This window comes from Pinus tabuliformis, chromosome 2_2, assembly GCF_031772625.1.
Source record: "Pinus tabuliformis cultivar Carrire ecotype Pingquan chromosome 2_2, CPIR1, whole genome shotgun sequence".
Taxonomy (NCBI): Eukaryota; Viridiplantae; Streptophyta; class Pinopsida; order Pinales; family Pinaceae; genus Pinus; species Pinus tabuliformis.
This window is the reverse complement of record NC_142300.1, coordinates 1112121830-1112137165: the sequence shown is the minus strand read 5'-3', so window position 1 is coordinate 1112137165 and position 15336 is coordinate 1112121830. Positions and strand designations below refer to the sequence as shown.

At 39.4% G+C, this 15336-nt stretch overlaps 1 pseudogene; it reads right to left on the bottom strand.

Annotated features, from left to right (window-relative positions):
• Positions 1–4612: 4612 nt before the first annotated feature.
• LOC149197296 (developmentally-regulated G protein 3 pseudogene) lies at positions 4613–5516 on the bottom strand (annotated as a pseudogene).
• Positions 5517–15336: the final 9820 nt, after the last annotated feature.

Here is a 15336-nt window from a genome sequence, read left to right as displayed (position 1 = left end):
AGATGGAGATATGGCTCCTAAACAATGCAGTCATTGCCACAAGATTGGCCACACCAATGAAGACTGTTGGCCACTGCATCCAAAGCTCCTTCCAAAGAACCGTGACGGCAAGAAATTCATGATGGTTGTGGTAAGCGAGAAGGATTGATGGTCCAGGAGAGAAGGATGCCAAAAAGACAAACTGCTGCCAGATGCCTAACGCTTCAATAAGAAACAGTTGGGAAGAGCCCACTAGGGTAATCCGTGTCGAAGTGTTGAGGAAGGCCATCAATACTTCCTTGTGTTCTTTTCCTTGTTACCGTGATGTTTGATTTGACATTCATTACCAATGTAGCCCAGTCCACTGAATAATCTGTTCGAAATAAATGGTCTCCTGTGTTATAGGACAACTTATTTATGCTGCTAAAACATACTATGTGTATATATCATGTTTTGAGCATTTAACTCTGTTTAGTAAGGAGGGTGAACCGTTGTCATGCATCTATTGAAATCTGATTTGTAGTTTTTGGTTTTATTACTGTAAAATCATCTTATCAAGAGCTGCCGACGCAGATCATTGAATTTCAGCGTGTTTCTAGTTTTCCATAGAGGTAAAACAGTAATGACAGAAGAGGCAGTACTCCAGTCACGACATTGTAATTTCGACACATGGTTAGGCAGGAGTTTCAAGACCTTACGCCACCTAGGTATCGAATTTCAAACAAGATATTGACTCTCAGAGTTTGATGGAGACATTTGGTTCGCCATTATATTTTTTTATCGGGATTGGAACCTATGTTATTATAAAGTTAAGATTCGACAAGTTGAGATTCTAATAAAGTTCACAGGTTGGCATGACCCCGGTTGGCATGACCCCGGACTAAACACGCCCCAGTTTTCAATTCTAAGTGATCAAGAACAGCCTTAGTCCGTGGAAACTTCTTTACCATTCACGATACAATAATCTATATATGAATCTCTGCGATTGTTGCAGAAAGAAATCGACACGTAGACTGTGACGAAGATTCATCCGTTTAACTCGCGACAAACTACATTTGACTTATTCATGCCCAGATCAAAAATATTAGAGAATGCCAGACCATTTCAAACAATGTAGAAGCAGAGTCGAGTCACATATCAATAGGAACAGTTTTGTGTAATTAGCTTGGTAAAATTAACATTTTTTTTTTTTTATTTTTTTTTTTTCTTGAAGAGGTTTTTAAGTAAACCAGGGTCCAGTCACATATGTCTATTGTTGAATCAGTGCAAATCCTAGCATATTGTAAGATGTGTCAACTAAACTGGGCTGGTGTTTCAGTTTTGAACTGCTATGGATAATGCTTGATGTCTCTATTTCTGATCTGTGACATAAATCCACTCCATTTCTGTACATGAATTTGGATCATAATACAATATAGAGCTCTTAAAATGTTCCTAAATTGCACATTTTTTTTTGAAACTTGAGTAATTTGATTTTAGAGAATACCCACATAGCAAACAAAACTAGTTATGCATGCATGGGCCCATAGGCCTCAAGGGTTCAACTTGTGCTCTGATACCAAATGTAATGACCACAATGAGACTATATACACATTTTTTTTTTTTAACAGCAAATACAACCAGAAAAGAAACACATTGAAATTCAAATTTATTTAGCACACACATTCCTGCCACTCATTTCAGGAAACATATCATAACATTTTCATACTTTTAACTAAGATCAATAGTAATGAAATACATATGTACCGTTCACCAGAAGGCGAGACTCCACTTGCTCTGCTGTTGCTGGTATTCCCTTGTAGCTGGTCACCTCCACGAGTGAATGATGACGCACTTGATCTGAATGCGAAGACCCACCGGTTAACCTCCCAGCCTACTCCTTGGGTACTCTTCTTCCCCGCGGACCCCGAGCTGCAATGGGGTTGTACAATGGAGTAAAGCACTAGCTGGTAGAGGAGAGCACACCTTGGCTCCAGAGTCCCCTCTCTAAAATCCTCTACCTCACCAAACTCACTATAGCTTCATAATCACTGCTCTAACATCATCTCATCCATCCAACAATAGGGTTCCCCAAAAGTCCTTTCTCACATGGCTTGCCCCTTCTTTTATAGGAGTCCTCATAGGTGACACTTGTCATGTCATGCATAATTAATTATTTTTTATAATTCAATAGCTTGATTATTCACCCATCCATGTGTCATTCTCACTTCAAGGGTCTCCCAAAATTATTTACTTAAATTTTTATTTAAAACTAATATTTTCCTCACCTCAACAAGATTCCTATTTCTTCTCCTAGTTGTCTCTTTATTCCCCCCTTTTATTCCTTAATTTGTGTTCATTACTTGAAGGCAATTAACGAGTCAAGATTTTATCCCCAATCTACTCTCTAATTTAACTCAGGTTATCTCCTAGATGTATATTCTTATGTTGGTTGTTGACACATGGAGCTTCTCTACATTTCTCTAAATCTAATTTATTATTCTCATTTTAATCCACCTTCCTCTTTTTTTAATTAGGTTTAAATTAGTTTAGGATTAATCTTTATCCTTACAATTATGTTTCTCTTTCCCCTTTTTCCTAATTAAACCACATAATCTTCCTAGTATTTTCCAAAATGGCAAGGGTAGAGTTTTTAAGGTACTCTATTTTAATTCTTCCTATGATCCTACTTATTCCAAGTTTTATTTTTGATTTAATTACATTGGTTTCTAATCATCATTTACCCTTGATGTAAATTTACCTAGTTTTCATTCCTTGCTTATATTTATTTATTATTATTTATTTTTAATGATTCCAAGGATGCCAAGTTTGGTTGTGCCCTTCAAGAACTTCCCTAGAAGTTCCAAGGGTGCCACACCTAATATCTTATTTGTGATGTCAAGGGTGCCAGTTTGGTTGTGCCCTTCAAGAACTTTCCTAGAAGTTCCAAGGGTGCCACGCCTAATAGTTTGTTTGTGATGCCAAGGGTGCCAAGTTGGTCGTGCCCTTCAAGAAATTCCCCTGAAGTTCCAAGGGTGCCACACCACTTGCCCTTCAAGCATCCAATGATTACGAGGGGAAAGTATAGTGCAACGTCATAGACCACTATCATCTCTTACATTGCCTGCTATAGTGAGACTAATGGTGTCGGGGATCAAGGAATCCGCCTTGATGCGCGCCCCCCGGTAAAGTCCTCATGAGCGACCCAACTTTGGGACCTGCCCTCATGGCATCGTGATCTTCAAGGCGAAGGTGTTTCAACCCTTCCAGCCCAAGTCACGGCGGGAGTGCTAGTGGGTGAGATCAGGGACTCTGTTCCACCCCTCCCATGTAGTTCCATCCACTTGTACAACCCCATCACCCATATGTGAGTCATTCGGTCAAGCAACTAATTTGTGGCTGCAACCATTAATATATCATCAAAATATAGTTAAACATATATGGCAGATTCCAAGATCGACTTAGACTTTCAAACATAAAGTAATATAAATTTTCATCAAACCAAGTGTCATCGACATGTCATATGCGAGTGCCTCTGATGGTTTCTTGCCATACTCAATAATCATCAGTAACAAGGTTTCTCAATGTTAGCCAATTATCATAATAGCATCATTAACAATTCCTGGTCATTCACATCATTGTCCATTGTAAGTATGAACTAAAGGAAGTAGATAACATAGGGGACACATCCCTCATGGCTATCATCAATAATCATCAATGGAAACATACATATTCATTAAGCTATCAACATCATAACATCGTAGAAATATACCTATCCATAAAATTTATCCTCATTATTCTTTTAGTAGCGCGCATACATATTCTTTACTACCCTCATCATAATTTCAAATAGAGACCAACTTAACTATTTAATATTGCAATCATCAGAATACTGATAGATAAGATACATAACCATTCATGCTACCATAATATCAATGGAAAGCATTCATAAACATCACAACCATGAATATCTCAATCGCTAATAATAGTGTCATGGGTCCAGATCCTCAATTTGAGGTCCTCAAAGAATAAAGTGTCTAAGATAATGTCGAATTAGGGTCAGGAAACTAGAGTGGGCACTACATTTTTCATGGATAAATGATTGTCAAATGAAAATTCCTAAGTATCTCAATATCTTAAGATCGTATCTCAATTTTGTTACATGAATAAATAGTGTCTTGTATTATTAATTTGTTATTCACCCGTGTTGCATGCAGTTATTATAATTAAACAAAAAATTTGTGGGTAAATAACTTCATAAGTTGCAGTCCCTACACTTGAAAATTATTAATTGTCTCAATATTTTAAGATTGTCTCTCTATTTCATTAAAGGAATGTATAATGTCTGGTATTCTTAAATTGTTATTCACTCGCGTTGCATGTGGTTAGTATAATTAAACAAAAAACTAAAAAAAAAATTGTGGGTAAATAACTTTATAGATTGCAATCCCTACATTACCTGCAAGAAAATCACATGGTCATATGTATTGCAATTAAATAACAATATTAAATACATAAGATATTAACTAGAAGCAAGATGTTAATTTGGACTCCTGTACAATCATTTTTCTACATTGCAATATTAGCACGCTATGCATATATCATGTAGGATCATTCTGAGCTTCCCTAACCATGTTTTAGAAGAATTCCCCTGCTAATAATCATGTCCTTCTTTCAAACAAACATAGGAAAATAGTTTGACCTTCCAAACTCTTTGCGGTTTGTATTTTGCACTAAAACCCTTTACCAATGAAAATTTCTTCAACATATCCTTGTGGATTTCAGTACCAAAATCTTCAATAGATTGTGATTTAGATGAAAGAGAAACATGATCCTCATAGTCCAAAATCATTCCCTCTGGTTTTGTATATATTCAGTTCAAATATAAGTATTCCCATATCTCATCTAATAGGTCATTCAAATTCCATTCCAACTGGACACTGTCTGGGAAATTTATCTGAAATTTCCAATTCCTCGAGAGTTATCTGGTCAATCTTGTTAATAATTGAAGGCATATATATGAGACTGACTTCAATCATATCTATAAGGTCATCTTGTAGTTGCATAATAGTGAAGAGAAATATCAACAATATGAATATTTTCAAGGCTCAGGTGTGTTTTGGCCACAGTGGATGTGAAATTTATTCTACCCTTATCCATCTTCCTAAATGTCAAATTAGGAGGTTCCTTATTCAAACTAATTCCAAATCCTTTGAGCTCCTATTTTATAATGTGATTATGAGCAATGGGCTCAACATAATCAAGAACTATCAAAATACAATTTCAATTTATCCCTTTGCCATCTTTTACACCTTTGATGGTTCCTGAAAGGTCTAGTAACTACGACTTTGCACATTTACAACAATAATACTTGGAATGCATGTTACAATGGTGAAACCATATAATTCCACCTTAGAGAAGGTACATGTCATATTGTTCAGAAGATTAGACTTTCCAACTGATGGAAACCCCACAAGTCCAACACAAAAATCTCTACTTGTAGGAGGAGAAAGAATTTCTTGTTGTAATTTAGTGAGCTCAACCTTTAGCAAACCCAAATGATTTTTTCGATATAATATGCAACATGCAATGCAAGGGGATATTCAACAACAACGAGTAGATGTATTTCACAAAATATCTTTTGTAGCATCCAAGTGGCATCATCGTATGCCCTTTTGACATGGTATTGATTGTATTGCACCATTGAAATTACAAATTTTACCAGTGTGTTGACGCTGCGATGAACACCCTCCAAAATTTTTCCTACACATGAATTTTGGAGCCTACTGAGAATCTAACAATCTGTCATTCCATATTCGATTCATGATTCATTAATGTTACACTAAGTGTTTCATTATTCTTCTTGGTTTTCCAAAGTCACTTTCTCACACATGTTCAGTCCATAACAAGTCATGAACGCATTCCTTTACGAAAGCTTGAACATGCATAGCACAATCCATCAAGACAATGCATGTTCCATGTTCAGCCTATGTCAATAGTCAGTGCGTACTTTCCATTGATAGTCTCTCACTTTTGGTTGCATTTGTACTTCTATTTCAGTGATTTTTTCCAACTGTCACTTTTGCACACCTTCATTTTAATAATTTTTGTTTTCATGTTATATTTTCTCTTGCATGTGTCACTTTCAATGTCATTTGCATTTTTCAAGTATCGTTTTCACTTTTCTCTTACTGTCACAAATGTCATCTTTTGGCATGGGAAGTGTCGCATATCACATAAGCGGATTTGTGGTTCATTTAGAGAGGAAAATTTGGTACCAATGGATCCTATTTACCATGTAGACATGTATTAGACCCATCCCCAAAGTTTTATCCATTGTCGTACTAGTGTTGTCGTTGTCGTCGCAAAGTGTATCATAAGTGTCGCAACTAGTCGAAGGGAGTCAATTGTACAATCTTAAAAGGAAGTTCTGATGCATTCTCCTGCACTTCTGTGTCCCATTCATCATAAGGAAATACATCAGATATATTCCCCAGGCCTTGAGAATTTTCATACAAGTGTCTTCACCGTCGTTGCAAAGTGTACTCTAAGTATCGCACTTGGAGGAGGTTGTTGTATTTCCATCGCATAAAGGGGATCATGTTGTTCTTGTGTACTGAGTGTTTAATTTTGTGTCTTCAATTTTTTTGAGTGTGTGTGATCATTCATAAGTTCATCCTAGTCTTACTTCTACCTTACTGATCCCACACTTAAAAAATATTTCTGCCCAACCAACTTGACACAACTTAGCCTCCTTGAACTTCCATTGTGCAGTAGAAAGGCTCCAACTCCCCCTTTTCCTCTTGGAACTGCTCAATGTGAAGCTCCTATCTCCAAGGACTTCACATTGCATAGTCACAATGCTTATGAATTTCCTCCCTTCCCTCAAAAACTGTGCAATCTTGCCTCCCAGCCAGTCTCTTACTATGCATTGCACAGTCTCAGTAATCAAGCTACCTCCCCGAGTCCTTGAATTGTGAAACTACACAATCCACTGATCAATCTCCTCAAAAACACACATTTCACAGTCTCAAGCCTCAAGACTCCCTCCTTGACCTCCACAACTATGCAATTGACACTTCCAGTCAGCCTCTTTCTGCGCATTGCACAGTGTCAAGACTCAAGCTTCTATCCTGTCTACTTGAATTGCGCAATATGTTGGCCTCTCTCTCTAGAATTGCATAGTCATCTTACCCAACCCCCCAGAACTGCACACTACACAGTCTCAAGCTTCAATCCTTGTTCTTGACCCCTAGAATTGCGCACTGCGCAATCCCTAAGCTTTCCTCCCAGTCTAGTATGTAGGTTTTAATCCTGTAAAGAAATTACCTGCAAACAAATTCTTAAAAAATAGAAAATATACAATGGCAAGAACATAAAGCATGAAACAAATATATACAGAGATTTCCCCTGGATCCCAAAAACAGGACTACCAAATTGATTTTTCATTATATTCCTTTCAATATTACAATACATATATATACATGTCGAAGCATCCATAAACCCCAATCCATTAACCCTGAATTAGAACATAACTGTAGTTCTGTTGATCGGATCTACAAAATACCATGGGCAGAAAACCATCATGCCCAAAACCATGTGCAAAATCCATGCATAAAACCATAGGTAGGTCCGCCCACCTAATATAGGGTCCATTTCTTTTTTCATCAATCATTGCCCTGAACTCCATGCAAGGGGGTGGTACCACCAATAGAGGGGGCTACCACCCCCTTTATGACCCCTTTGCTGTGCTTGACAAAACAAAGGGGCGGTTGGCCACCCCCCTCTAATCCCAGTTCCAACCTCAATCAGTAATTTTAGGAAGCATGTTAGATTAGGATTTTTACGGATTGATGTCATCTTGTCATGAGTGATTTCTATTTGCAGGTATTATATCTTGTCATGATAGGATGTTGATGAATGGGAAGAAGAAGGAGACCTTTCTAGAAGACATCTTTGGAGCTGGAGTACAAGTTGATCATTGAAGAGAAGATGAAGAGACACTAGCTTCCAACGAAATATCAATGATCAGGATCACATGGAGACTCCATATCAATCAACCCCTTGGAGGATGGAGACAAAACACATGCAATATCCATCATTAAAGATTCAAATAAAGAAACAAAGGGAGAAACTTGGAAATGCCATTTCATCATGAAGTTCCATGTCAACATTATCAATAATCACTCAAGAGTCACATGTGTCAAAGTCTCCTGCCACATGATTTATGGAATGTAATTGTGTAATTTCCCAAAACGAGAAAATGTAAATATGTGGAAGACCAAGTGTCCCATATGGAATATGAAGAGTCATTATTGATCTCTAAAGTTGTATAGAAACTCAAAGGTCATGTAAGAATTAGAAAAGTCATTGTAAAATCTCTAGAGTCACTAGGGAGGTCAAGAGTCACATGGGAGGTGGAGAGCCACCTCATTTGTTATAAATACACCCTCATAACTCAAGCAAAGGAACTTTTGGGACTTGAACTTCCCACCTTGGATCTCTAGCATTGGCATATGAGAGAAGATATTTCTTTGGAGGATCAAGTGGTGAATAAATTTTCCACATTTGGTTTTGGCACTTTCACCTAACACATTTTCAGGCATGTATCATGAATATCGTAAGACTCTTCTTTAGATGTTTTCAGTATATGTTTTGCTGATATGTACTAAGGAAATTGAATTATTTCTATGGATTTGGTACTTATCTTGTTGAAGGTGTGTTTTATTTGGTTTTATGATTGTGGTTGTCTTGTGAACTACTTTGTAGACTAACTTATGATCACCTTATGCTCTTATGTGTCTCTTTTAGGATAGTACTATTACTTTTCTTCTAAAGGCTCTATTTCTTTCTCCTTGCTGTGAAAGTACCTTATATACATCACAATTGTATGGCTCACAATGTCAACTTACTTGCTTGTTTCAAAGAATGTTGTATAACCTCTTATGTTAATAATGGCAGCTAAGGAAAATCCCCAAGAGTAATGGAAACTGACCATATTTCCAGTTGGAGCTCCTACTCCAAATGATGTGAGGTCTGATTGAGACTTCACATTGGGGAGATCCCCTGTTGGATCTCCAAAATGTCATATTTTTCATCATCTTTTCATTTAATTTTAACCATATTCCACTATATATATATATATATATATATATATATATATATATATATATCTATATATATATATATATATATATATATATATATATATATATATATAGATATAGATATAGATATAGATATATATATATATAGATATATATATATATATAGATATATATATATATATATATATATATAGATATAGATATAGATATAGATATATATATATATAGATATATATATATATATAGATATATATATATATATATATATATATATATATAGATATATATATATATAGATATATATATATATATATATATATATATATATATATATATATATATATATATGTTAGATAAAACAGGTAGATTTTTCATTAGATAAACTGGAAACGGGCCAAGTCCCATACATTCTTGGAGAGCAAGCTCTTAGAGTTGTTCATCATTTTAACCTAAAGAAGGACCCTATTGCTACCAACATTATTTACATATGAGCTTTGAACATAGCTTATACTATAGACCTTCCAAAAGACTCCACCATACAACATATATATAACTTAGAAAGGAACCTGCTACCTGCTGCTACAAAGTTTGATTTCTCCCACAACCTCATCTGCAGTCATGATCAGGTTCTAAGTCCCTAATTGCAGCGCTGATGACACCTTTAGCTTGAGGGACATAGCCATCCCCAAATCCAAAGACTTCTTTCAATACTCTGACCGTGGTTGTCTTAACTTTGACTTCGATGTTTTCCACCTTGTGACCCAGGCTCAACACGTCTATACTTAAACTTTCCATGGTTTTCTGTAGTAATTCCATGTCTTTACCAAGACCCGATAACTGGGCATACATAACCACCATATTCTCATTAATTTATTTCATTATTTCCTTTATCACATGCTTGCAGGAGCTATCAACCATGTCCTCTAAGTTCCCGCTACGACCTGACCTTGCTTCACCACCACTTCCATTGCTAGTAGATGCCATTTTCTTGGTGATTCTTCCCTGAACTGACAAGATCCTATGATTAACCATCCTCAACTAGCTGCTATAAATAATAGCCTGGTTCATCCTGATGTTCATTCCTGTATTTTCTTTCATAAATGAGAATCAATTCTACATCATGGCAAAACAACTACCCTCCATCTCCTCCACCGCCGAAACAAGACTGGAAAGAATAGCGATGGTACCTTCCCAACCCATGAATGGAGTTGTAATAAATCTCCAGGTAAATAACTGAGGACAAAAAGTCCACCTGTCATGGATCATGGCCTTCGAACTCCAACTATCACACCTATTCAATAACTTCCTACTGTTAAGTTTTTGAAACTAGGGTCAAATTCCACATTGGACAATTCAGATGACCAAGATGATACTTGCATTAAATTCCTATTTTCGAGAGGACCAAAATCGACCTAAATATCACCTAATTTTCTTAAGCAGAAGTTAAGTTTTGAATTATTTTATTCATTCATTCATTATGGAGTGGGTCCGGCCCTAACCACTTGGGTAACTGCTTGGGTAAATCTCAACCCCAAGTAAACCATCAAGAAATCCTATTAAAGGAAGAGACCTCAAGTTTTTTCATGTCCCTTCTCAAAACCATTAGTAACAGGGAGCTGCCACCCAATTTTGCACATTTTTTACTAAGGAAGAGGATCCCACGCTTCCGACTAAGGAACTAAGGGGCCAATTCAACTTTATTTAGCAACTAGTGGAATGTGGGGACCACCCACATGGGAATTCGAATTAGCCATTCGATATGCTTGGAGGGAAAATCGAATGGGTGGATGGAAGGGCCCACATGAGGCTAAGGAGGCCCAAGTAGCTATAAGGAGAGATCAACTCTCATTTTGTTTCTCATCTTTGAAATTTGTAAACCAACACTCATCTGTACACTTTGTTGTTTAGCAAGTCTATTGGCTATTTAGCCACGAGTCTCTCAAGTGGGAGATTCAACCTCTACATCGAGGGACCATCCATGCTCACCCTAGGGAGGTTGTTCCACAAGAGTTTTCAGGAGTTCTAGGGAAATGACATACACCAGCAGCTAGTGCAGAAGCAAGAAGTGTGTATTGCTAGGTAGCTAGGAAACATGCAGACGAAGATTGAGGAAAGCAGGGACATGATTGCTATTCTGTGAGTTGGTGAGCTAAGGTAGTAGCATTAGACCAACGTTCTTGTTGGGTTTTATAGCCAGTTGAGATAGCATTCTAGCAATTCAAACTGTTGGGCTGAGGGAAAACGCAGAGGCCACACAACTGATTTTTGTGGTACTTGAGAGCAGCTGAGTTGGGCCAAGAGATAATCTGGGGAGTCTGGGGTTGGATGGCACAGGTGAACTCAACATTTTGGAGGATTTTTCAGATGGATTTACAAGCAGTTTCCAGCAAGTTGAAATTGGCAGCTAGAGCTGAGGTGAGGCTCCAAGGGGGTCAAAAATAAGAAGTCCAAACTAGCTAAAATCCCTTCTGAGTTTTTCTGGGTTTTGACCGAGTCTGGGGTTAAAAGCATATAAATTTATGGGAAATTTTAGTGCACCTTCTAGCCATTCAAACTTCAGTAGAACAATAGTTTTCTAGGCAGTGCAATGCAGATTGGTGCACCAACTAGGAAACCTTCAACTCAACCATTTTCCTACCTAGTTTTGATCCTGTTTTTCCTTTGAGACAAGCCTAGGTGCACCATTACATCATCTATTGTTTTTTACTTTCAGAAATATAATAAAATGGCTCAGAAATTCTCCATTTGCAACTTTTATATGGGTGTTTTCTAAATATTTCGTTTTTGTAATTTGCTACATGTATTATTTGCTTATTATCACTTGTATTCCTATTTAGGATCATTACAATGGTATTAGATCCTAGTTATTGGCTCAACTGTGGAGATTGTCTCCTATGAGAGAAGGGGACCGACAGAACATCACCTACCAGAGACAAAGGTATAGGAGCAGAGAAAGGGAGTTCGAGATTACTCCAGAGACAGAGGACAGGGGGAAAGAAGTAGTAGAAGAAGAGGAAATGGAAAAACCCAAGTGCAGGGAAGAGATGGATTTCAACAACCTTTTGAGGGCCTTGAGTGACTTAGCCAAGGGACAGAAAGACATAATGGAAGAGATCAAGTCACAGAACAAAGAGAGGACAATTCCTAGAGGGTTTATGTGTGGGGAAACTTCTAGGGCATCTTAGCCATTCGATCACCCCTCATTAGCAATGCAACACCCTCAGTCAGTGTGCCAACTCGTGCCACACTACCTTCCTTTGTTCCAGTGGCACAAATCGAGCCTGCAAGGGAGAAAGAAACCCCTCACATGAGAGATTACTCCAAAGAGTGGAAGTCTATGGATGAAGACTTTAAAGAAGCCCTCTCCTTCAGAGATTACTGCAAGATCAAGCAGAGTGAGAAGAATAAGGGGTATGAAGGACAAGGGACCCAGAACTATGAGCTGCAGAGAACCATAGGGAGGATGTATTTCCCTAATTTCGATGGCACTGCCAAGTGCACGACCAGGGCTTGGGTTGAGAAGATGGACACCTACTTCCAACTCAACTAGATGATAGAGTAGGAAGCCATTAAGATGGCCACGTTGCACATGGAGGGGTAAGCCCATGACTTGTGGTTTCATGGCTTGACCACCCTAGGGCATGCCCACATGGTTTCTTATGAGGACTTCACCAAGAGGGTGGTGGAGCGATTTGATCAAAGGGATCTGGAGGCTTATTTCAGAGAGCTGACCCAACTGTGCCAAACAGATAACCCGGAGCAGTACTTCTCAGATTTTATGTGAGTTTCAGTGATGGTATCGGATCTATCCGAGGCAAGGAGGGTGTATACCTTCATTAAGGGCTTGCTTGAGCCCCTGCGTGGACTTGTGAAGTCACGCAGACCCTCCACGCTACAGGAAGTAGTCTTACATGCCATAGATCTGCAGGGGGCCATCCCCAGGACTAGAGCACAATTTCCTGCATGGATCCCTTTCCCACAAAAGGGGCATGAGACCAAACCTCCACCTCAGAGGACCACACATGGGTGGGGGCAGTTAGATGAGGAGACACAGAAGGAACTCTGGAGGGGGAAGCTGTGCTTCACATGCAGAGAGCCCTGGGCACCAGGTCATTGGTGCATTGCTGGGAGAGCACACTACATTGAGGTTTTTTCTGATAGTGACCAAGAGGATGAGGTGGAGTAGGATTGTGATGGGGCAGATGGTGAGAGTCTAAAAGAATGAGGGCCACCACCACCACCTCCACAGGGTGGGGGATCCCTTGCCCCAACAGGAGGAGTTCTCTCTTCCTTATGCAAGATTCCCAAATTTTTGATACTGAAGATCGGAGGCACTATACAGGGACAAAGGGTGTCAGTGCTAATAAACAATGGGGCTACCCATAATTTCATAGATGCCTAGTTGGTACAAAGGAGGGGCCTCACCACAACAGAGTTCAAGGGCTTCTCAGTCCTAGTACCAGGTGACCATACCATACAGTGCACTAGATATGTGCCCTCCTTGACAATAGTTATGGGAAACAACTCGATGACCCACCATTTCTTTGTGGTCGATGTGCCAGACACCAACGTGGTGATGGGTGTCTAGTGGATGTATTCCCTTGGGTGAGTGACGACAAATTGGAGGAAGTAGGAGATGGAGTTCATTGGACCAGATGGAAAACTAGTAGTCTTGAGAGGCATGCAGTCTTATCCACCTCAGACTGTTTCAACCCACTGGATGGAGGTAGATTTACAACACGGGGACATTACATGGGTAGTTGAGATAAGGATCTCATAGGCTGGAGGACAGGCTCAGCCACCACCGGTAGACATATAGGCCTTGCTGGACAGGTATGTAGTAAAAGTTTGGGGACATTCCACCAGGGAAACCACCAAACAGAGGGTTTGAGCACACTATTGAGTTAGAGCCAAGTGTGCGGGCAATGATCACCACTCCTTATAGGCACCCCAAATCCTATAAGGACGAGATTGAGAAGGACATCAAGGAGATGCTAGCATTGGGCCATACAGGCCAAGTTCCAGTCCTTTCTCTTCTTCAGTGGTGTTGGCGAAGAAGAAGGATGGAACCCTTCAGATGTGCATTGGACTACCGAGCCCTCAACCAGAAGACACTAAAGAACTAGTACCCTATTCCCCGAATTTATGAGCTGATGGATGAACTTAGAGGAGCCAAGTAACTACCTAAGATTGATCTGTGTTGAGGGTACCACCATATCAGGGTGAGGGATTAGGATATCCCTAAGACATCTTTTCAATGCCACTATGGGCACTTTGAGTTTCTGGTCATGCCATTTGGGCTGAACAATGCTTTGACCACATTCTAGTCATGCATGAACCGTCTCTTCCGGGGACAGTTGAGGAGGTTCATGCTAGTTTTCTTCGATGACATAATGATTTACAACTGGACATGGGAGGAGCACCTCCAACACTTGGAGGAGGTATTGCGCATTTTGGAGGAGCAACAGTTTCATGCCAAGCTCTCCAAGTGCGATTTTGGGTTGACAAAGATGTTCTACATAGGGCATATCATTGGACCTGATGGGGTGAAGGTCCATAGGAGACAATTCAGTCCATCTGGGATTGGCCAGTACCCCGACATGTGACTACGCTGAGGGGCTTCTTGGGTATTTTCACCTACTACAAGAAGTTTGTCAAGGAGTTCTCACAGCTGTTAGCACCCTTAACTGACTTAAAAAAGAAGGGGGGATTTGCATGGAATGAGGGAGCACAGGTTTCCTTCGATCACCTGAAGGAGGTGATGAGTAGTTGCCCTGTTTTGGCACTTCCAGATTTTTCCTAGCCATTCGCAGTGGAGTGCGATGCATGCAGGGTAGGAGTTGGAGCAGTATTGTCACATGAGGGGCATCCCATTTCTTTCAAGAGTCAAAATATCCTATCGCATGAGCTGTCATATTCCATATATGACAAGGAGATGTTGGCCATTATGTATGAATTGGCCAAGTTCTGCAAGTACTTGGTGGGAAACCGGTTCTGAGTAAAGACTGATCACAACAGTCTTCGACATTTCATGGGGCAGCAGGGCCTCAATGACAGGAAACATAGATGGGTTAGCAAGGTGTAGGCCTATGAATTCAATATAGAGTATGTGCGTGGAAAGAAAAATGTGGTGGTCGATGCTCTATCTCAGAGACTAGCCTGGTTATCTCTCATGAGCATATGCCATGATTGGAAGGCTAAGTTGCTGGTGGAGTACTCCAAAGACAGGAGGGCATGTGAGGTATTGGAGGGTACCCATGCAGATGAGCGT